This window comes from Plectropomus leopardus, chromosome 1 (assembly GCF_026936395.1).
Source record: "Plectropomus leopardus strain MGB_pleo_1.0 chromosome 1, ASM2693639v1, whole genome shotgun sequence".
In the NCBI taxonomy this organism is placed as follows: domain Eukaryota; kingdom Metazoa; phylum Chordata; class Actinopteri; order Perciformes; family Serranidae; genus Plectropomus; species Plectropomus leopardus.
In genome coordinates this window covers 2,032,963-2,057,231 of record NC_142176.1, presented here as the reverse complement: position 1 = coordinate 2,057,231, position 24,269 = coordinate 2,032,963, and the positions used below count along the sequence as shown (strand labels likewise).

Below are 24,269 nucleotides of genomic sequence, written 5' to 3'. Positions count from 1 at the left end.
TCGGCGGGAAAATCGCGTTTTAAGTTTTGAAATACTTCCCATCATGCTTTGGGTGCAGTGCAATGTTGTCATGGTGTTGGCGGTGTTAGTAACAGTTTCATCCTCCTCATTTTGGCCTGTATTTATTAAGATTTCAACAAAGTAGCTCCATAAAAACCATGCCGAATAGTCTATAAGCAGCTCTTGTTTGCGGTGTACAGATAAAAACACGGTCAGATATCACCGGATAACTTTTATACCGAAGAAAACTTTAAAACGTGATAATTCTCAGTCAAGTCTGGAGTTGTGACGAGCGTCTTTTTTCCTTTGACTTCTAAGCGAATTTACGGACGTTTCCTCGCGATGGGCATCGGAGAAAATTGCATTCTCGGTAGGTTTAAGTCACACTAAATGTAAAAATGTGTGTATCATGTATGTATGTTCAAACTTGACTGAGATGTGACTCTGAAAAGAGCTTAGACTAGCGGAGAGTCCCGACGCACCAGAACTGCTCCTACGAACGAGCGCTTTTATCAATTAGCTTCTCATCGATGGCACAGAAAGTCTGCTTATTTTGAGTTTAAATTTGTACACATTTTCATCAAAAACCTGATTTTTTAAAAGGAGCAGAACACTGAAAGGTGCTCTTAATTCTGACTGAGTTATCCATATATGTTTATGTACTTTTTATTTGTAGTGGCTATCACAAAATTACCTCTGACATTATCAGTATGGTTATATATATTTTTTAAATATAAAATCCATACAGTCAGTGATATAAGTCAGCAGACAACATCTTGATTTGAAGTCAGTAAATAAACTGTTGATAGGGAGCTGCACCATGCAGCAAATTAACCCTTTGAAGCCTGCACTTACATCAGTTTTCTGGTGCTGTGTTCACACACCTTGTGTGATTTAAATGACCCTTTGAAAAGTGAACTGATTGGTTTGATTTTTTTTTTGAGGAGAAAAAAACAACTAGCAACTTTGCAAGAAATGTCCCACAAATTTCAGCAAATTTCATCTAAAAAATGTTTTAAAAAATAGGGGAGGGTTATTAGAAATTATTCTTGCTTGTTTTGCGGTAGTTTTCTTGTATTTTTATAACTTTTTTTGCCAGTTTTTGGGCCATGTCTTGTTGATAAGCTTGTCAGTGTTGCCTAATGTTTTTGAAAGAAATCAGAATAATTTGCTCAGGTTTCAGAGGTTATAAACAAAATGCATAACTGATGTTTCATATCAGTTATACTTTTAATAAAGAAAAGGGGGAAAAAAGAAGCTAGGAAAGTTACATACAATAATGTTTAACATGCATACAATAAGTTATGGTAAAAAAAAGAAGGTTACATAGAATTACAGTTACAGTAAAAAAGAGAAAATAAAATTAGGATATAAAGGTTACATACAGTAACAACAGTAACATTATAAAATAAAAAATCTCTTATTTTGCTTCAACCACTTTTGCAAATGTCTTTATTTGATGTGTTGCACTGAATTAAAATGAAGACCAGATATTATGAAGTTGTTTTTTTAGCTTTCTATCACCTCATACATGTCGTTTTAAAGAAAGTTCATTCAAATAAAGTTCATTTAGGAACGTTTTGACACATTGCATCCATCAGCAGCTCTTGACCTTTTTGGTATGCGTAGACGAGGCTGTTTGAGGCAGAAACATCAGCTTTATTTCATTCTTCAGATGAATTTGTTGCTGCTGCTGACATCTGTGTGATTTTTCGGTGACAGTTGAACCCAGCTGCAGTCACATGAGTCATCACAGCCTGCAGAGCTGCACGCTGTGGGACGCAGGCGATGAAAAGACACCGTGTCCTCATGTGTTGGTTCTCGGTTCAGTCAGGACAGACCTGACGTGTTTGTAAAAACGTGAATGCAGCACGAACTGTTGTTGGCCTCTGCACCTTCGACCTGAGCCTTCAGTGAAAATAACGACTTCAAAATGTACAAAGTCAGTGATTAAAGTCATAGCCTACTCAGATTTTTTACTGAAGTTTAAGTTGCAGTGCTGCAGTGTAGAAAAGTTTAAGCATAAAATAAGTACTCACAACGGTCGGTGATATTAAATTCTCTTTAATGTTGCAGTTGAAGGGGACAAATTGGAGACCAGGGTTGGTTAGCACACTTTTTGCTCTCTGCTGTATTTTCTCTGATGTAACTTATGTTTGAATTTTCTAACCAGCAGCAAATTAAAGCTTTCAGCTACAAATCAACATTTTTTTAATGTACACTAATGTTTTCTACAGTGATTAGTGATTAACTTTTAGGGACTGTTTGGTGCATTTTATGCGCTTTTCATTTCTCAGTTTTTGAAAAATGTGTCTGTGTTCATGTATATGGCATATGTTTTGGCAAGACTGTGTATTTTTGTTTATTTTTGGAATTTGCAGCTCAGCTCCTACAATAAGTCTAAAATACACTGTGGAAACTAAATAGTTACATTCAGACTGTTCAGGTCCAAAAATGCTCCATTGAAACCCATTCAAACTGACATTTTTGATCCCACAGCCATCAGAGCAGAAAAACAGGACTTGTATTATTTCTGGGTGTCATTCTGGGCTTTTGACTCTGAATTTGTCATTTTGAATATTTTTCACCTGATAACATCATTTTTACTATATTTGGCTTAGGGCTGGGCAATAAAACGATGACGATATCAATCGCGAAATAACATCTCCTCGATGATGAACTTTCCCCTATGAGACGTAGTCGATCAAATGTTGATAGAACGTATTCCAGCCACGTTTTGACAGAAAACACGAACAGCCAATGATAATGAGAATAGCGCCGCAGAGAACCAAATGCAGTGAAGGACTTTGACTGTAGAACAGCTGAGTGTTTGACAGCCACAGCATTTCATCATGGCGGATCAAACAGCCGATAGTCCGACAGCAGCGCAGTGAGACAGACAAACAGAGCGCAGCTTCTCCTCACAGCACCAAAGTGTCTGAAGCAGCCACATTTGCAGAGGTGAAAGTGACTTCTTTAGACTCTACAGACGACTTTGTGTTAGTTTCAGCTTTAATCAGACTTTGGATGAATTATTTAGAAACACCAGGACGCATCGCTCCGTGTCTCATCCTGCTGAGCTCTCATTATTATTATTAGATATAATGTTTTGGGGGCCCGGGGCCACAAGCACTTGACCTTATTTTTACCTTCTCTAACTGGGAATGTTGGAAGCCTAATGGCAGCTATAGGAGAAGTAGGCCGACTCAAAAGTTTTTAATTCCTGAGTAAAATGATTAATAGCACAGAAGTTTGACAGAAGTTGAAGTCAGAGTCCTGCAGTCAGGAGAGGTTGGACTATTATCAGCACAATGTGCTTAAATTTACCTGAAGCTTGTTTCAGATGGTTTAAGATTGTTGAATACCCCTGCTGTAAACCATCTTCAAGGTGATACCACAATTATCATCACAGATAATCAGACCGATTATTGATAATTAATTAACAGCTCTCACATTTAAACAGACTTTTCAAATTACTGCACATTTAAAAATGATGAGTTTTCGGGAGTTTTTCCTCGGGTGATGTGAGGGTCTAAGGGCAGAGGGATGTCGTACACTGTAAAGCCCTCTGAGGCAAACCATGTTTTGTGATAATGGGCTCTATAAATAAAATTGACTTGACTTGACTTGACTTGAACAGGGAAATAATGTCTTAAATGTAAGCTGAATTAAAATTATAATAGTAACATGATATTACATGTCCGTCAGCCTAGCATTTAGCATATTTAAAATAATTATTTCTATTGTTTTTTTCTTTCATCTAAGAAAATAGTGGCATCATGGCAAAAATCTGGCATTTAAAGGGTAAAATAACATTAATGTAGAACAGTCTATGTAGAGAAATTTACTGTAATGCAACCTTTAAAATTAGCAAAAAACACCATTTATATCATATAACAACATCCAATATCTAAGACGATATATAGTCTCATATCTGGATATAATATCTTTATATTGCTCAGCCCTAACTGCCGTGATCCCATAATACTGTGACACTGCAAATTTTTTTTGAGGTGGTTATTGTGCTGTGAAAATCTCATACGGTTGAAACGTAGATGCATAAAATCAGGTTTCCTGTGGGACTATGGGGTTTTTTTCCGACAGATTTCTGTCCTCTGAAGCGTTTGCGGACTTAAGAAATTTTGGCTTGTCTTCAGAGAAAATTGGGGACCATATGTCATGTCATGTCAAGCAGCTCTCTGGCCCTTCAGTGACAAGCCATTAATGTGAACATGACTTTTTCCTTTCTTTTCTGACTTTTTCAGTCACATTTTTTGAAAATGTCGTCCCAGTGAGTGACCCGTTGTCAGGGTTTGATGATTTGCCTGTCTTTACTCTTTTTGTGGATTTCTTTTGCAGCAAGTATTGGCTGTCTGAAATCAGTATTTCTTTCCATAAAAGCCTTAAAGATCAGTTTTTGTGAGCTAATTACACGATATGTGACTTCTGGTCCCAGCCTCTCGCTGTGCCGCTGACAGTTTATTATAGATGTTCTGTAGCTTTTGTTCCAGTCTGATGGTGCTTCAGCCTTCAGCTTCATCAGTCGGCTAAATGTGAGTTTATGTAACATAATTACATAAGTTTTCGTGTGACCGTAGCCATGTGGCTGCCATAGAAATTGAAGGACCAGCATTGTTCTTTAAATACCTGACCACTGACCCTTCTCTAAAGCACACCCAAGGTTTTTTTTATTATTTTCTACCTTTGAGGCAGAAACTCTCCAGGAGCTCAGAAAATCATTTCAGCACACCTACAAGAGGTAATTGATCACATTTGGTGCTTTATATTAGAGCAGGGAGTCCAGGATCTGAGCCTGCAGAGCAGATATGTCTGAAGTTAGAGCCTTGTTGAAGGCACCAGTGAAGTTTATAAATCAGCTTTGTGACTATAAAACGTCTGAAATGTGACAGTCGGCACGTTTACATGGAGCCCATTGATCTGACTAGAGTAGTTTTAAAAGCCCAAACCGGTTTAACATGATCAATATAAACAGTTTCAAACAATTTTATACAACTTGTAATGGTGTTTGTGGGACAGTTATGGAGATAAAGATAAAAAAGAGTAGGACTATGGCTGCTCAATTCTGGCAAAAATCTTAATCAAGTTATTTTGGTCAATATTGAAATCACCATTATTTATTATTTAGATTTCATGTTGTGTAAGTCATTCGGTCAGGTACAAATATCTATCAGAGAGGACGACTTCATGGATAGTTGTAGTTAAATTTGGCCTGTCGCTCATTCGGTCATGTGAAATAGTTTATTCTGTTATCTTTCAGAGTGCTTCCTGTGTACATGCAGATAATGGTGTCAGCAGTCACACTATTGTTATCTAAATCTTTATTTTCTTTTTTTTTTTTAACCTTTTCAGTTAACATCAACTTCTTCCTTTGACATTCTTCCAGTTAAACTGGTATCTTCTTTAGTTTAAGCAGTTCATCTTTCATTTTTGCCACTTTTTCAGATATTTGTGGCAATTTGCAATATATTTCACCGTTTTCAGCCATGGTTTTTATCCATTTCAGCTTTAAGCATCCACACGCATGTTATGCAGGAAGTGCATTTTCTGGTTACATGTTTTTTTCCTTTGCTTGCGTATCTTGTACACACATTGCTGCTGTAACAATGCAAATTATTTTATTAGTCCCTAAACTTCATTGTGACATTAAAACTCTCCAAAAATGTCCAGAGCAGGTTTCACTGGCTGTATTTTAACAGAAAAACCTGATGTCTGAAACACTTTGTAATTCGGGCTCTTTGTTGCTCAGTTTCCTTCTGATGTCTGAACTGGAGACTTCAGATCCCCCAGAGCTCTCCGGCTCGTTCGACAGCCTCAAGACGACAAAAGGTTAGAAATTCAGTGGTTTGTGTTTGTGTCAGATGTGTGGAGAGTCTGTTAGTGAAAGCACACAGAGAGACGACACGCAAACACACAAAGAGAGAGCAGATCTAACAGCAAACAGAAATGACATTCGCTGTGATAGTGGCTGGCATTTCCGCCTGCTTTTGTCTGTTTGCTCTTATTCAGTTTTTTGTTTTTTTCTTTACTCCCAGCTTTGATGCTTTGGACCTTTTGTGCTCTTTCTTCTTCATGACTTTTGTTGTTTGCTTCAGTTTTCTTTTGTTCCTTGTTGATTTTCCATATTTGTTTCTTTTTGAAGAAATTTGGCAACCGGCAAATTAAAAGCGAGGAGAAATGACACACTTTCTCCTTCCATAATCAGTTATTATTCATTTTGGAGAATGACTAGCAGGAGGTAATTTATTTCCCATTTTCCCCTCTGAATGCAAATTTACCACAATACAGTCAATAATTTGACTTTGTCCCAAGGACACGGAGCATTTCCTCAAATTGTTAGATGGTGACAGGTGGCGGTTGCTGCCTAAAATTGAGGAGACAAGTAAAACGCCGACCGCTTTGAAATTCATAAACCCCAGATTATCAAAGAAACCATCGTCCCAGTTTTCCTGGCGGAGTCTTCGTGTGAACTGAAGCGGCGCTCAGAGCTGAGGGAGGAAATGTTGGTAAATGCAGTTTATGGAGGAGGTGGCAGACTTAAAGCGTCGTCACCTTGTGAGCGTTCGAACGTTCGAAAAGCGCATTGATGTTGTTAAGCGGCAACACTTTACGAGGATTCAGAAAATAATAAGTGAAGTAGGACTTTCCTGAGTCTGACAGGTTGGTCCAGCTGCAGGCGTCAGACACTGAAAATGAGACTGTCTGCATGGATTTGGACTTAGATTGGACACGTGAGGAGAGAACTTGTTTTTGTAATGTGAATGGACTGATCCCACCACTCTGTAGCTTTGGGATGAGCAATATATCGAATATACTTGATTAATCACGGCCTGTTGCCTGTGGTACTCATAAAGTAACTTTTTCCTGAGTAGGGGTCGACAGATTGTAGCCTGGACGATTATTGGGGCCGATATTTGGCATTTTGCTGATTATCTGTATTGGCGTTTTATTTAAATAATTGCCAATAAAATTAATTAATAACAAAATGGGCGTATAACACTCAACCAACACCAAGGAAGGAACTCTGACTTTGTAAGACCTCAGGGAGTCATTTTTATTCATTCATTTTTTATTAAAAAGTTCTTACTTGACTTTATAAAAACAAGTTGCTGGGAACTTGCTGTATATGATGTTGAAAGTTTTAGTTTTCATGAAACATTTGCTCAAGGCATTTAAACAAAGTATTGTGTTGGAGTTTGTTATATTCCAGATTCAAAATTTTGACAAATATTTTCATTTTTATTTGAAATGCATGTCGGTTCCAAATATTGGTTATGGGTCTAATTAAGTATTAATAATTGGTATACGATACGATACCATACGGTATGATTCACTTGGGGAAATTCGTCTTGGACCAGCTCGTCCGGTCAGATTGGGTCAGAACTAACTGCCGTATGATAGACGATATGACTGATGAGACGGGAGCGGTTTTGCAGTGACGCTGCATCAAACACTGTTGAAAGAAGAGAGACAGATATTTAGATGAGATGATGATGAGATGCATTAAAGCATCAGCCTCTCACATGTTTTGACCTTCACGTTCATAACTGCTCTATCTAGCTTTTGTTTTGGTCTCCCTGCCAGCTAAATCTCTGTTGCCTCCGTCTTTGTCTCTGTCCTTGACTCACTCACGCAGACAAATTAGTTTCTGAGATGCAGTTGGGTCGTTCGTGTTAATCAGGTTGGATCTGTGCATTTGTTTACCTGCGTTTAGTGATCACAGTGTAAACGTTGTCCCTCCGTGGTGTTGTTGTCTGGATGAGACGTCTTGTGTGTCTCTCTGAAGGACAGTTTGAGATATAGTTTGAGACCCTCAGGAAATTTGATCTGATTGGATTTCAAACCCACATATGAATAGGATGTGATTTGCATACATCATAAAATCAAAACAACATCAACCTGCCAGCAGATTGTATAAACACTCCCCGATGATGAACAGTTCAATGAGTGAAACCATCACGGCTGAAATATTTCATACAGAAAAGCCCCTTTCCTTCAGCACAGAGCAGGTGCATTTTAACATCTTATATTAATATCTCATATTTAAGGATATCATTTCAAACGCACCACAAAATTTAACAGACGCAGATTATTGTATTGATCAACTGTCTGAGCTTTTTAACTTTTTTTAAATATATAACTTTATTTTTCATTTTTTGATTGAACATAAAAAAGACTACAATTGTACATGTGACACAAAAATTTGACAAATTTAAGTTGTTATTAATGATGATGGTGATAATAAGTAATTAATAATGTAGCAGGAAAAATAACTGGTTCAAACTGGTTATAAAAAACAAAACAAGCAGCTACTCGCCAAACAGAAGTTGTGCATTTATCCACATTTTAGTTAAAATAAGACATTTTGGAACATACTGAGCACCAGTGTTAATTTTTGTTATTATTATTATTATTATTATTATTATTATTATTATTATTAATAATAATAATAATAATAATAATAATAATAATATTTTATGTGTTTATTTTAATTAATCAAATTTTTTTCAGCCTTAAAATTATTACTAAACATGTTTGTCAACAACTTTTTTTTCACTAAGACAAAACAACACATACTGTTAGTATATCAATATGCAATATTGTTAACAAAAATAGACAAGACTAAAAGGTAATTAAAAAGAAAACTTTGATTAAATCGTTTTATGTCAGTTGACCAGAGGAGGAGGCAAAATTTTAGATTTCTAATTTCAGTTGTGTTTCCTGTACAGCGTGTGTGATATCAGGATGACACCAGCAGCTCACAGTGAGCCCAGTCAGGATTTTAATGTTTTATTGTGTTTACAGCCCTCATTGTTTTATGATAGTTTTAAAGAGAGTAATGGACCCCGGGCCAGCTGTTGAACCGTTTAAAACTTTATTGATCCTGAGGGAAACTGCTCAGCAATTTCCCTCAAAATAAATTTGATTTTTATCTTCTCTTGGTTTGAAATAAATATGCAAATCAGAACATGTTTTATGTCTGGATGAGTTCTTTAAATCTGAGGGCAGGCAGAATAATTTTGGTTATATTGTGCAAAAATCCTATAATAACCTTGGAGCATATTGTAATTTAAATGGTTTGAGAGAAAACTAGACTTCTGCCTCTCTTCTGGACTCTGTCGTCAGCTTTCAGAAAATCTACTGACGGGGGATTCAGAGAGAGGGCGTTCCCATTGGCTGCTCTACAAATGCAGATGTGTTAAAAAGCCAAAAATGTTGGTTTTGGCTTTCGACTAGATTGATTAAAATGTTTGATATAATTTGACGACTAAAAATGACAAAAATGTTAACAGTTTTCATCAACTGGAACTAAAATACTGACAATTTTCTTTAAGGTAAGACTAAAATGCCTGGATTTTTAGACAACTAAAATATGCCTAAGTATGAAAAAACGTAACAGGACTAAAACTGAATAATAACTGACAGGATAAAAACTAGCGAGCACATCGGCAGAGGAGCGTATTTCACAGCAGACTGAGAAGTTTCCAGAGACGTTGTGTTATTGTGAAACTGGGTCAGTCTTTGACTCCATGTACCTTTTCAAGTCTATATGTGATGAGTATTTGATGCTGAAAACATGAGAGCATTCCTTTAAAACTGAAACTGGGACAAATATGAGCTGACAGAATATCTCCCCTCACCATCACTAAAACATGAAACTGGCTCAGCTGCTAGTTAACACACAACAGAAACATAGAGAAAAGGTGTTTACCTGCAAAACCAGCGAGGGAACAATGTAACGCCGATGTTTGGAAAGATTCCTGCTTTTCCCAGTGTCTGCGTGTAGCAACTTTGATGTGGTTAACCCTTAGGGTCCCCTTAACATTACAGACACTTGTATTGCTCTGCGCACAAAATGCACTTTTCATAATCAAGCTTTAGAAATTATTATTAAGTCATATGATTTTCTTTGTTTATTTAGGTTTTTTTTTTATACCAATTTAGCAGCAGCAGTAATTGTGACAGTGCACCTAGTGGAAATAGCATGTATTTTCTCCATATGACATGACTGATTTTCAAGTGAAAAATAGTAAAAATTACAAATTTCAAGGAAAAAGCCCAGAATGACACCCAGAAAAACTTATATTTTTTAGCTTGACTTCAGCTAAAATAAAAAATATAAGTTGATGCAAACTGCAAAGAAAGCTTCAAATAGAAATCATGACTTGATTATATGTAAAAATGTGCATTGGTTTAATTTAGATGTTTTTGATTTAACATACTTGAAAAATTTAGTTTGTTCAAACTAAACTTTTTTTTTATTTGGGAAATACTAAAAACAATAGATGTAACAACGTTAATTCAAAGTCTTATTTTTTTCATTGTAGTCTATGTGAGATTTTGTGACGATTTTGAGGAAGTATACATTAATATATCCTCCAGTATATGATTTATTTGACTTATTTCTCCTCCATTGTTGTTCAGCACTTGTACGTGCAGATATGATGGTTGGTCTTTTTGTGCTATTTGTCCCGCCCGTCCTCCACTGTGATGAGATGGCTGAGTAAAAACTGACAGTGATGCAAGGGTGTAGGTTTGCATATCGCCAGTAGGGCCATGTAGTAGGGCCCACAAATATTTTAGGCAGACAGAATTGTCCCTATCAAAATTCGAATGAACGATTTGTGCATGAAAATACATGACAAATCACATCTTGTATTGATACAATGAGGGTCAGTGCATTTAATTTTTTTATACGGGACAATCCCCTAACATACCTGATCAGAAGTGTTATCAGGTAGTTTCCTCTAAAGCAGAGCAGCACACAGCTCCTTAAACTAAGACAATTTTCAGCAACAATAATACCTATTGGACCGTCCTGTGCCTGAATGAACAAACAGTCAAATGTTCAGTGGTTGAAAGTTTGCCGCATGTTGCCGACTTTTATGTCTCGCTGTACAGTCGTGTATTATCAGCATCTCATCTCCTCGCCTCTCCAGCAGCAGCTGCACTACTAAAAAAGCCTGAGCTGCAGAGTTTGCACGTTGAGGCAGAATGGCTACTATTTTGATGTCAAGTAATGAAGTCTTCAGTGAAGTCCTTGTCAAGGCAGATAAGTGATTGATGAATGTAGCCATCAGCAGGCGGACAGCAGCAGAGGTACACAAAGTGCCTTTCAATTTTCAAGCCTCTTTCTCCACAACAAAGCGCAGCGGATAGCAGGCTTCAATTTTTGCCGTCTCCCAGATGTCACACGGTTTTCAGAATCCATTTTCTCACATACCAACAAATCAGCGGAGGGGCCTCACTCAGAGGATGCCAGGTTTAAAATATTGATGGTACAATCTGCACGGCTCAGTGTGCCGCCTCTCTCTTCTGTTTGGACAGTTTTGGGGAGGATGAGTGACAGCAAACACCCACTATTATTGTCTTTTATCTTACAGCTGCACCACCCACAGCACTTAATTTCTCTTGCATTAACACCTAAATCTAAATAATGTTAAACTGCACAGGGAGAGCCTACCTGTTAGCAAAGCGCCCCTCGCTCAGTGACTTCAGGCAGCAGCTTAAAAAATAAACGTGTCAAAGAGAAAGTGGGTCAGAGGGACCAGTGAATACAGTGTGACGTTTAATAAAGTGAAAGCAACAGAACCCCCCCCCCAGAGGGTTTTAAACTAATGTGTGCTGTGAAAATGTAGAAAAATAACTCAGAAAAGCTTCAGTATATAAAAACAAGTAACAGCAGCCAGGCGGATCTGAGTCATAGTTAATATACAGTCTGAATAGATAGCAGAGGCCATGACGTCTGTGGTGGACAGATGGGTTGACATGAGAAGGCTTCATAGACGTGCTTGATGTTGATGGAGAGAAAACAGCAATAGGAACAGAATTTAAAACGATTTAAAGTGATTATTTCATACCCCAGCCCTCACTCTTGTCTTGTTCTGCTCAGAGGTCACAGCGAGGTTGATTTGGTCATTTGGGTGCACAATGTCTCGTAGGGTTCGATATAGGGTTGGGCAATATGGCTTTAAAATTATACCACAATGTTTTTTGGCTATATTGCATTGCACAATATATATCTTGATAATTTTAAATCATCTCTAAACTACTAAATCAACTATGGTTAAAAATAAAGTAGCTGCTGCCTTAAAATAGAGTTACAAAGACTACTATTATAAAAAAGTTTAATAAAAACGGTTACAGTGTTCAAGTATACAGTTAAATAAATTACTTTCATAGCAAGGTTAAAGATTGTTTAGGGCTGGACCCAAGTATTCGGATATTTGGGTTTTCGTTTAATGGGTAGGTATTCGGTTCTCAGTTTAGGCATTTGGATATTCTTTTTTCTTTCCTTTTGCAGAAGACGAATGCCTTTTCAGTGTTTGTGATCCTGCTGCTACGCCTGGTACACACACAGTGACAGGAATGATTATTTTACCCAATAGTCATTAACAGTTCATTAACTAAATGGGGCCATTTCTGTGTTGGTGTGAGCAGCACCCAAACACAAACGTGTGAGCCCCCCACAGTTCACCCGAGTGATGATCTGTCCTGAGCTCAGAGCAGGAGAATTTCAATATCTTCCTTAAAATGAGGACACCTGTCATTTCAGATGCACAACCAAATTTAAGAAACTAATTTAGTGTCACAAAACTGTCAAGCAGTTGGAGGTACACTGGGCTCTCTCTCACCTAACACTGATGCTCCGTGGCGCTCGGTGTTTCTCTCTCACCTAAAACAATGAAACTGTTGGGGGTCAGGATCCCATCTCTCCCTGACCTCCCCCTCCTCATGTCAGGCACACAGTTTCTTCCCACCTGACGGTGAAGCCATGAAGCACACAGTCTCTCCCTCACTCACCTGACAGTGAAGCTCTAGGGCACAAGTCGCTGTAGATTAATGGTGAATCTCTGGAGCCCAGGATAGGTTTAGACACAAACAACTTGGTTATGTTCAGAAAAAGATCATGTTTTGGCTTGAAAACAGCTGGTTTGGGGGCTCATTCCCTACTGGAAACACAGCGATGACTCAATTAAAAAAAACTACCTCTTTTCATGGTGCCATCTGGGCAGGAAATAGGAAAGCAGATTGTAAAAAAAAAACCCAACTTGCTGAACAGTGGTCTGCAGCGTAACAGGTGTCCACCATCCCCTCTACCACCTGTTGACAAAGTCAGCTCGGATATATGTCACTTTAAAAATGTTGATATGATACAGATGAAACATAAAAATTCAATATATTTGTGTTTTGCAAAAACTTACAAATTCAACATTTTCCACTAGGGATGGGACTGATGAGAGATGAAACCATCTGGAAAATCATTGGTGACAATTTCTGTTATGAACACTTTGCGACTTTGCAGATTAATTTAAAACCCATTTTCTTTTTTAAAATTAGTATTATCAGCCTAACTTATAGGCTGTTATTTCACTCAGGACAAAGCTTTGTAAAGCTGATGGCATTTTGTAAAAACAGTTTTAAATGCAGCTCTGCACCTCACTGCAGAGCTGAATTGTGAACAAACTTCCAACTATTGAACCTGAATAAGTCGATAACACCTTTTTCTGTAATACTTACCTAACAGAGAGTTGTTTTAATGATTAGGAAGGGAGCTGAAAAAAAGATCCTGTAACTTTGCCAACATCGACACACAGAAACCCTCCTGAATCAATATAAAACAATTCCTGCTCACCAACAGGAGTAAGATCTAATTTATTTGACTTTAATTAATGATGATTTTATCTTTTGCATTTTGCTGCTGTTGGCATGTTTGTGATTATTATTTCGGAGGTGGAAATAGAAAAGATCAAGATTATATTATTGCTTCACTTCAGGTCAGCATCATACCAAACATTTTCTATGTTCTTGTGAGTCAGAATTATTTTTTGTTTTCCCTCTCTCGTGATAAATTTCGAGCGATGTGACAGGCAGCCCACCGCCACTGATGGATCCAGGAGAAGCTCTGGCTCCTGGCCATCCTAAACCTCCACCTCCTCATCTGTCAGAGGTGCTGCTGCTGGTGGAGGGAGCTCTCTAACTAACTCTCGCCCTGCTGGAGGATGGCCCCGAGCGAGTCAGATAAAATCCTCCCCGAAATAACAAAGATGATGGAGAAGCAGCTCGATGGGATTAAAGAGCAGGCAGGGAGGAGGAGAAGGCAGAGACTTGGCGTCCTTGCTCTCTCTCGTAAACAGTTTTAAAAAGCTGAAACAACCCGATGCTGAATGCACACACAATCAGCGCTAGCAGCACTCAACTGTTACCATGGAAACACATCCTCCAAACATCTCCACACATGGTGCATTTACAGTTTACATTTATGATGGAGCGTCGGCTTAAAAAATATGACCTGATATCTATGGTGGAACCCGGCTCAGACTTACATCAGTCCTATTGGGTTTGGCTGTTTAATACGGATATTTGACTGTTACGCCTTGATTCTATCGGCAGTGTTTCGATGACGTCACAACTGCAGCACGGTTTTGCGCCGTCCTCCTCGCGGCTCTATATCTGAGCAGATGCCGGTTGATATTGTAGACTTCCTGAGATTATGTTTATTTCGTCATTTTCCCTTAATCTTGTGGTAATTTTTTCGTGTTTTTTGTGATTGTTTTGTTAATGGCTCAGTAGGCTAAATCTATAAATGCTTTCTTTTTCTGCTTGTTTAAATTCTATTTATTGATGTTTTTACCCACTTTATCTCGCTGCAGCCTGCAGTCCAGCCATGAACCAAGTACTGTAGATCAAAGAATTTTGTCAATTTTTAGTCAAAAAACATGCTCATCTTGATAATTGGACAAAACAGTATATAAAAAAAATGCTTAAACATGGAATAGTTTGAGGATTTGTGGCTGTTTTAGTTAAAAACATAGCTATCTTAATAATTGATCATGAAGCGACCCTTTGTTTTGGCCAACCATCATCTCCCAACTCTTTGCCAGTCACCAACATGCATGAGTTGTCAGTGAGCGTGTGTGAGGGTGGTTGATATTTTTGGGCCTGATCAGAGCTCTACATCACATTAAAAAGCCGGATGTTGGTGAGTATTGGTGTGTTTTTGTGCAGTGGAAATGGGGCTTTAGTCACCTGAGGGGTCTCGGACTGATGATTGGAGTCTGGGACTCTCAGGGGGCAGCCCTGCAGATATTGTCTTTGTTATAAATGTGAGAAACATTCACATCCACCTTGCTGTCTTTAATTCCCTTGAAGCACAGACGGACACGTGTGGCTATTTTTGCTGCTGGTTTAGATCTTTGGAGCTTCTTGTGAAAACTCAACACACTGAGAAAAGAACTTGACAGTATTAGGGATGACCCAAATACCATTTTCAGGGCTCTGGAGCCTCGGCATTAATCAACAGCAAATAATCGGAGCTTCAGTTAGATGGGGGGAGACTGTGCCCCCGATAGTTTTCAGCGTTTCAGGTGAGAGAAACACTGTGCACCACAGAGCTTCAGTGTTAGGTGAGAGAGAGTCCAGTAAGCCTCTGACTGCTTGATAGTGGATGTGACGTTTTGTAGTTTGTAAAGTGAAAAAAAACCCAAAAAGCCTCAGACATTTATGCAATACAATGATCTATGTCCAGTGTTCTAAATTAGTCTGTTAAGTTTTGCTGTGTGTCTGAAATGATAAGTGGAAGATGTTGAAATTCACCTGCTCTGTGATTCAGGAAATGTTGAGTGATTTTAAATTTGTTCCAGCAGAACCAAAAGATGCGTGATGTTTAACACAAATGTGTCTGCCTCTCGTGTGACGTAAAACACCAACAACAACAAGTTTTTTCTGAACAATAACAATGATGGAACGTGTCAATAACAATCATTTACTGACTCAGCCAGTATTTGTGCTTGCGCACTTCTTTTGTTTTGCACATATGAGTGAAAGAGGCTGTTTATCTCTTTAGTTCTCTCTTTTATTTCTCTCTTTATCTTTTCCAAGGTTAATTTATTGTCATTTTACAACACAAGGTTGCACAACAAAATGCAAGCCGTAATTTATGTATGCACACAAGAAAATAAAAACAAATGATATTTCTCATGGTGGAGTATTGAGGGTGAGGCGAGGAGTCTCACCCCCTGAGGAAAGAAGCTGCTCAGTAGTCTGGTGGTTTAGCAGCAGATTCTTCTGTATCACCAGTCAGGCGGCAGCAGGGTGAACGGGCTGTGACTGCATGTCATTATCTCAATCTCATTATCTCTCTCTAATATCGTTTTTTTATCTCTCTCTTCCTCGGTTTCTCTTCTGTCCTCATTTGCTCTACTTTGACCACGACAGTAACTCTACCTGCGGCTCATGTGCAAACACACTCGGAGTAAAACCTGTTTAGGAAGCTGACAGTTTAACATTCACACACATGCATTCTGTCCTTGAGTTATTTTTTTAATTGAGACACAACTTCACCCCATTCAGAGAAAAAGCTTAGCTAAATCCACTCCAGTGAGGAGAGAAATCCTGACAGTGCTGAGTCATTATTTTGGAGGACAGAAACAGGAGGGCGCAGCTCTCACTGTTCACACATATTGTTCAGGAGGTGAAGTGGGCAGATTTTCACACTTGTTAATTTTTTCCTTCTCGCTGTCTAAAGGGAGGAGGGAGGAATTAGTCTCAAATTAAACATCTTCCTCGCTGCACTTTCCCTCTGTTTTTTAATTTCTTCATCCTCTTATTTTGATGCTGCAGAGAACAATATTTTAGTTTTGGGTGCAATTTAAATTTTTGGTGACTTCAGCTTTTGTTCTTGGAGTTTGAATAACTTTCTTTAACCTTAACGTGATGAAACTACTAAAATCCTACAATGAAATGAAGAAAACGGCGTCTGCCTGTCTGTCTGCATCCATTTGTCGCCACCATTGAGAATTGCCACAGGTAAAGACCATAGGCTGTATATAAAGGTGGATGACATGACAGCTTCCCCAAAGTGTAACTTTTCAATCTGGATCGCCCCCTGGTGTCTGTCTGCAGTATAGGTCATAAAGCCCGCCCCTCCAAACTAAAAACTCAAAGTGCATGCCAAATAAATTTTTCCCAAAGATGGTTTCTGTCTCTGAAGGTAGCTCTTATCACCCTGATCTTTGTTCAAGTGTTTGTTTTTATGATAAGTTCAGATTTAAATGAGTTATTAAATTATGCAAAAAGGAGATTTTCTGCCATGATTGACAGCTGTGACAGCCAATCTGTGTGCTCGCATTCAATGGAGCTGCTCAAGATTGGTCGGACGGGTGTTTTTCTGGTGCATACGCTCTGTCCGAAATCTGCTGCAAAAGTTAGTTTTCAATATACTCGAGGAAAATGCTGCGTTCATGGGATGTCGGAACGTCGCAGTTTCCGAGTTGGGAAGTCGTTCTTGTGTTCATGAGCTTTGAGGTTGTAAAGTGGGAACAACATGGAAGCTGCAAAGAAGACGGTTGCATTTCAATGCAAAGAACAAGAGGTTGATAGCTGTTTCCAGTTCATTAATATTTTTATATATCATTTTGTTTTTTTATATATATTTTTTTTTATATTTAATCTAGATCACTCTACATGCACAGCAGCTAACGTAAATACCATATTACACTTAAAGCAATCAAACATTTGGATTAAATACATGAATTAATGACAAAGTTTTTTACCACTGACCAAACATTGACTTTTGCCCCCAACTCTGTTACAAAATAATGTTATCAGTGTTAGTATACTGGCCCGGCTGCTTTTTAGTCAAAGTTTGCTTGCTTGTTGCAGCTTATAGATGCAGATAGAAAAATGTGACTCTACTAAAAGTAAATGAGAGCTACAAGGACAACTCAGCAACTCAGGTATCATCGAAATTTCCCCATATCCCACTCATAATTATGACTTCTCATAAAACTCATGAATACAGTAAATACAATATTTCCAAGGAGTGCATGAGCCTTCATGCAAGATGCAAAACAAAAGAAGTAAGAGTTCTGCAAAAACATTCGATGACAGAGGTTCTCGTAGCTGCGTTTATACTTTTGTGATATCAGCAAATATCGAATCATTGTCAAAAGTACCGATATGATATCGTATTGTGATGAAACCAGTGTCAGCCTGCAGTTTGAGTTGATGACACGACAGAGAGCATCGTCAGCTCTGTGTCGTCTCTCTGTGTGCAGGCGCCTGGCAGCAGCATCAGGTGTGAAGAGTGAGCAGCCGCTTTATTTGACGGTGAAAAGCAGCGACGGATGTGAGTGTGACGGAGTTTTACAGCCTGAGCTTCTGAAAATGACTCCGTAGAGATATTTTTCTCCTCAGAGTTTCCCCTCCAGCTGGCTCATCTAAAACACAGCCACTGTTAACAGCTGCTGCTTTTACAAGACTCACATATAAAGTTACATTTAGGTTCATGTGGGAAGTGTTGACTGATAATCAGAGAAAACACTTTCTTATTCATATGTTTTAAATAATTGACAGAAAAGAAGAAGAAAGTTTTTGATGTTTCAGGACACAAATGTCATTTTCCAGCATGCAGACTGGAGATCAGCTGCTGCTTCAAACTAAACAGCGGAGACATTTCACAGCACCGTCTGACCTTGTGATGATGTATTGATGTCGAAGAGCAATATATTACTTTGATTTGGCGCCTTAGACTTAGCTTTTATCCATATATGCTTGTCCTTGCTCTTATTGTTTGCAGACCGCTGCCTCTGCTTTCGGCCCCCTCTCTGTTGTTGTTGTTCTTATGTCATCCTTTTCTCCCAAACTTTTCCATCAAAATTCATTTTTACGTCCTGCTGTCAGCTCGCTGAATAACAATCATTGTTGTGTGGCATAACAGTTGTTGTTCTGGGGGACAAATTGCACACAAGAGCCAAAACACAAACGTCATGGAAATGTGCTTTATGCATACGTAAAGAAAGAACGAACAGAATGAGCAATGCACCTCAAATCAAAAAATGCCAATGAACTCAAACAACAGAAATGTGCTGCCAGACATGCCCCATTTCTCTCTTTTTCACTCTGCAATAGGGATAACAACGAATCGCGAGGCCGTTAAAAATCGATAAAAAATATGTGAGATTCAAACTTGTTGAAATGAAAAATAAACTACGAACTCTGTTTGACCAACAGAGGGCGTAATCTACTTTTGACTTCGCTTGCTCGACGTGCCACGTCACCATGTCCTCAACGTCCTCAATGTCCTATGTCATGTCTGAGACTAAAGACAGCTCGCCAACATAAATAAGACCAAGCAAAGGCTCTGTGACAGGCGATATGGAAATAGAAGGAAATAGAAGTTGCATCCTCCAATTTCAAGGAAGGATGGCAGCATTTGAGCTTCCTCAAGTCAGAAAGTAATAATAATGATAATAATAATAATAATAAACTTTATTTGTATAGTACCTTTCATATAAGAAATGCAGCTCAACGTGCTTTACAAGAAAGAAATTAAATGTACCAAGTTCTTCACATCAAAAGACACAAAAGACAAAAAGACATAATAAAACATGCATGTTAAAATAAAATAAAATCAGAATAGAATACATATAATGCATCTTCAAATGGATAAAATCCACTTAATACAAGTAAAAGTGAGAAAAAATAAGGCTAAGAATTTAGTGCACATAATGCATAACAGAAAATGGAAAATAAAATTAAATAAAATATAACCCACTGACATTATTAATAAAATAAGCATAAAATAGTGTATATAAAATGCATACAATAAGGAAAATACAACATCTTAAAGATGTGCAGCAGTATGCAAGTGCAAATCAGCCTGCAAAGCAGCTGAATCAGAGCAAAGTAAAGGCTAAAGGGAAGAGATACGTTTTTAGTTTTCTTTTAAAAATATTTAGCGAGGCGGCCTCTCTGATATCTATAGGCAGTGTGCTCAGAGCTTTGGGGCGTAACTGACAAACTCTTCATCCCCAATTTTCTTTTGGCTGTTTTTGGGAAACTCCAATAAACCAGCTGCAGATGATTGCAGTGTTCGTGAAGGCGAGTAAGGAACAAGAGAGTCAGCGATGTAACTTGGTCCTTAGGTGGAGGACCTTAAAATCAGTCAGTGCAGAGCAGCTAAAACTGGACCGATGTTTCTCTCCTCTTGGTTCTGGTTAATGGCCGAGCTGCAGAGGTTTGGGTCAGCTGAAGTTTTTGGTAACCCAGTAAAAAAGTGCTTTGCAGTAATCGAGTTGGCGAAAAAAGGCAAGAAGATCACAGTCTGCAAATATTGCAAAAGGGTGTTTAACTACACAAATAGTACAACTAACATGATGCAGCATGTGAGCCGGCATCATAGTAAGGCGCTCCAGTCAGCCCCGCCTACGCATGTTACTCCTTCACAACAACCACACGGCCAAAAACCCCCCCAAAAACTACACAGCCAAACCACACTGACAAGCTGCAAACCCACTCGCCCAAACAAGTACAAAAAGCCAAAGAGAGGGCCCAACTTATCTCTCAGAGTGAGAAATTACCAACTTAATTCTTCAAACTCGCCCTCTCTGCTTTCCCTTCTAAAGCAAACCGGTCTCTCCTCGCCGTCACAACGTCCACCATCACCTCCACCTCCTGATGACAAAGTCAGCTCAGATATTATACCACTTTAAAAACATTAATACGATATGATGAAACGTGCAAATTTAACGCATTTGTGGTTTGCAGAATTGTACAATGCCAACATTTTCTTCTGGCAACTGGACTATGAAAACATCTGTCTATATAACGTTCAGGTCCATTAATTATCTTTTGGAGCTTCCTGCTTCAGTGTATTCTCACTGTCAGACACATCCATCACTCACATCTTCTTACAGAGGGTAAATAAGGATAAAACTTTTCGTTACGGAGCAGCCGGCAACAGGCAGCTCTCATCACACCTTTGGCCTGTTTCCAGAGTAATCTGACGGGATGATTTTCCCGTGTTAATGTAGATAAATTATTCATACGCGCTGTGGTGGGGAGAAGTCAGAGGCGGGGAGAGTTGCATCAGGTGAGCTCAGGAAAATGAGAATGTTGGAGACGTGATTATTTCCATCAGTGTCAAACAGCTCAGAAATGAGACGTGTTGATCATGACTCCTGCTCGGCGTTCGGCAAGCTGTCTGCAGTCATTTAGAGCGATTTGGAAAAACATCCCAGAAAAATAAATCAGGCAGTGACCGCTAAAACCAAGCGATTTCAGAAATAATTGGACATGAGTTGTAACGTTTGTCCACTGTGGTATAACAGAACATGATGTTGTGGATGCTTCTTGTGCATTGATACGACTCTGAAAGCTCAAATCTTCAGGAGTTATTGTGTCATGACAGTTCAAGGAAAATTCCTCCCAGAAAAGTTTCCCCAGAAATATGATATCTTATAATGAGGGAAGATGGGAGGTTTGCTGAGCCTCTCGCCCAAAAAGTTGTCCAATGCAGAGTCTTCAGGGTTTCCCACACATTCATTTATCTGTGATGCTCCACCACAGTTAAATATCTGCCGCCACATTTTGATTTTATATTTTTGGAGCTGGAACATTCATTTGGAGTGCAGTTGGGATATACTGTTTGCGTTTGGGGTTGACTGATATTGGTTTTTCAGGGCCGATGCCAACACCAATTATCAGTAGTTAATGAGACTGATAACTGATATTCAGAACCAGTATGCATTTACAATAGAAATAAAAAAATCTGTCACTATTTATAATTTGGAATATAATAAACTCAACCACAAAACTTTGTTAAAAAGCCTTTAGAAAATGTTTTATCAAAACTGAAACTTTAAATAAAACTGAATAAATACAAACCAGCTCCCTACAAAGTAAAAGTTCCTCCCACGCTGACCCTTTCTTTACACTTTTTAATTAATTGATTTTATTGACAGTCATTGGAATAAAATGCTGATACAGATAATCAGCAAAATGCCAAATATCGGCTCCAATAATTTGCCAGGACAGTAATCTGTTGACCCCTAGTTTTTGTATAAATTGCATCACACTGTCGGAGCTCAGAGTGTACTCTGGGTACAGACGGTGCAGCAAAACATCAGGGGCGGTGAAAGTGAAACACTAACCCAACTTATGGGTAATCTGGGTCGCTGGGTCTAAACGTTTCTATCTGCTTTCTGTCTGCAGCAGCTGCTCCTCTTATCCATCCATCCCATCAGCTCTGATCAGCTCTGATCAGATCAACAGATCAATATCCATCCGTGATTGAAACTCCTCAAGCTGCTGCTGAGAAAAAAAGACTCGTGACGAGGTTTACCACTAAGACCAACATGTCAGTTCTCCATAAAGTGGCTTGCATGGCGCAGGTAAGAGTGATACCGGTATTTTGTTTTTGTTTCTTCATTGAAAGGCTGGAAACGCAGCGATTTCTTGGTTTAAAAAAAAAAAAAGTATATTAGCTGTAAATACGGTAATATCTTGGTAAAACGTGGCAGTGTACTGGCAGGAAATTCAGCGATGACTTGTTTAAAAGAAAAAAAAAAGGTTTATTATGTGCAGTATACCAGCAGAGAGCGTAGCAATGTTTCCTGTTCTACAGTATATTTGTCATGTTCAGTGTCTGACAGAAAATAAGCATCCAGACCAAAATTAACCGTAAGATAGTCAAAGGGACCTTTAAGCTTGACAGAAATAGTGATTTGATGTATATTGTGATAAATAACATGAAAAGCATAGAGAGAAGGTAGACATCTCTGTAGATGAAAACTCAACAGCTCACACCAAAACGGTTGAGACTGACGCGGAGCATGACCCGTGAGAAGAAGACGCCAGTACAAGAGAAAAACATGTATTTTTGGTTTTGCGGTGAGGTGCCCTTTAAAATATCTGTTGATGACTGAGTTTGTTGCTACAAGGAGATAAAATCTACCTGCTTTTATTTCAGAGGCAAAATCAGCGGTTTCTGGTTGAAAATAAGAACCGTCTTTTGTCGTCTTTATCCGTCTGAAATCAAGGACAAACTGTGAGCAACAAGTTTGCACTTCAGTATTTCTCTCTGACACAGCAGCACGCTGTGGGCGTGTCTCGGGACACGGCGTCCTGTACCTGTCCTGGGAGGAGACGCTGTTCTTGGCAGCTGTTTTGGACAGTGATCCAGGTCATGGCAGCAGGGTTTACTTTCCACTTGTTGCTTTAAGAGGAAATATCTCTGCTCCACTGTTTTTGCCAATTTTTGTTTAGTTGCAAGAGGCGAGAAGGAGCTCGTAAACATCATCATTTCTTTCTGCTGTTTTTTGTCCTTGAGATGTTCTGAACATTCAGACACCGATTCATACGTCATTTCATTCACCTGTTTATGTGACATTTTCCAAATTATATGCACTCAGTGTCACCTGCAATGTGTTTGTGTGTGTATGTATATTTATATAAATATTAGGGATGTAATGCTGCATCGGAGGCAGTTTAAAATCAATAAAAAAAATATCTGATTTGAATCAGTGAAATGCAAAATGAACGGCGATACTCTTTTTTAAAAGCAGAGTGTGTAATCTACTTTTGACTTTGCTTTCTTGACGCGTCACGTCACTACGTTTCAATGATCATGTCCGAGACAAGAGACAGCTCGCCAACGTAAATGAGACAAAGCAAAGACTCAGGCGATACTGAAATAGAAGATGCTCCCTCCAGTTTCAAATCGAAGTGCGGCCGCATTTGAGCTTCCTCAAGTCAGAAAACAGTAAATGCGAGAACAAAGACAAAACAGCAAATATCGACGGAGGGTGTTGAACTACACAAATAGTACAACTAAGATGATGCAACATGTGAACCAGCATCACAGTGAGGAGCTCCAGCCCGATCCGCCTACGCATGTTACTCCTTAACGACGACGGCACGGCCAAAAAAACCCAAAAAACTACACGGCCAAAACACGCTGACAAGCTGCAACCCCGCTCACCCAAACGAGTACAAGAGCCAAAGATAGAGCCAACTGATCACCACGACTGAGAAAAGACCAACTCCTCAATGTCCAGAAATGCATTTATTGCATTGTTTGTGTTTTGTATTTATACCTCAGAAATAATGAGGGATTTAATATAGAAACGAAGAGAAAATACAGTATTTTGTAAAATTGTTGTCATAATCATTCAGTCATAATTTTTCTGTAATCGTGAGAAAATTGTACCATGAACCCAGTATCGTGAATCGTGTCGAATCGTGAGTTGAGTGAATTGTTACATCCCTAATATATATATATATATATAGCTCTCTGGTGATGCTGAGGCTGAAGTTGATGAACACTCTTCCTCATATATGATGATGGTGTTGTTACAGCTGCTGATATTTCTTATGTTTTTTTTCCTTCATCTCGCGCTCGTGTCCTTGTGCACGTTTAATGTTTTTCTGGGAAATGATGAAATCACAAACTGAAGCGAAAGTACAAG

General features: G+C 38.7%; 1 long non-coding RNA gene across 2 annotated transcripts in view; it reads left to right on the top strand.

The window, feature by feature from the left end:
* The first annotated feature begins 63 nt into the window (after positions 1-63).
* The window catches only part of LOC121942372 (uncharacterized), a 44,530-nt gene continuing 20,324 nt past the window's right edge, over positions 64-24,269 (top strand). Inside the window, exons 1-3 of one of the 2 annotated variants that reach the window (XR_006105802.2) lie at positions 64-370; positions 5,768-5,847; positions 22,015-22,193. This is a non-coding gene — a long non-coding RNA (uncharacterized LOC121942372). The remainder of the gene's footprint in view (positions 371-5,767; positions 5,848-22,014; positions 22,194-24,269) is intronic. The other variant, XR_015777382.1, reaches the window with a different exon arrangement.